The sequence below is a fragment of the Dermacentor andersoni genome, chromosome 6 (assembly GCF_023375885.2).
Source record: "Dermacentor andersoni chromosome 6, qqDerAnde1_hic_scaffold, whole genome shotgun sequence".
Classification (NCBI taxonomy): Eukaryota; Metazoa; Arthropoda; class Arachnida; order Ixodida; family Ixodidae; genus Dermacentor; species Dermacentor andersoni.
The window spans coordinates 142,791,371-142,791,586 of NC_092819.1; positions in this window are offsets into that span (position 1 = coordinate 142,791,371).

Genomic DNA, 216 nt, shown 5'->3' on the forward strand with positions numbered 1-216 from the left:
CTGGTGTCTCAATGAGCACACTTTATGGCTGAGAATATTTTTGCCATTGTGTCAGCTTTGAAAACTTGTCAGAATCTTTAATCTTGGCGCATTAGAAAACACCTTGACACAAAATGAATGTAACCCTTGATGTCATTGAAAGAACAGTGCTGAAAACAATTCGATGAATACAGCAGAATGAAATGCAGAGCACTTAGGTGGGAAATAGGTAAGCAA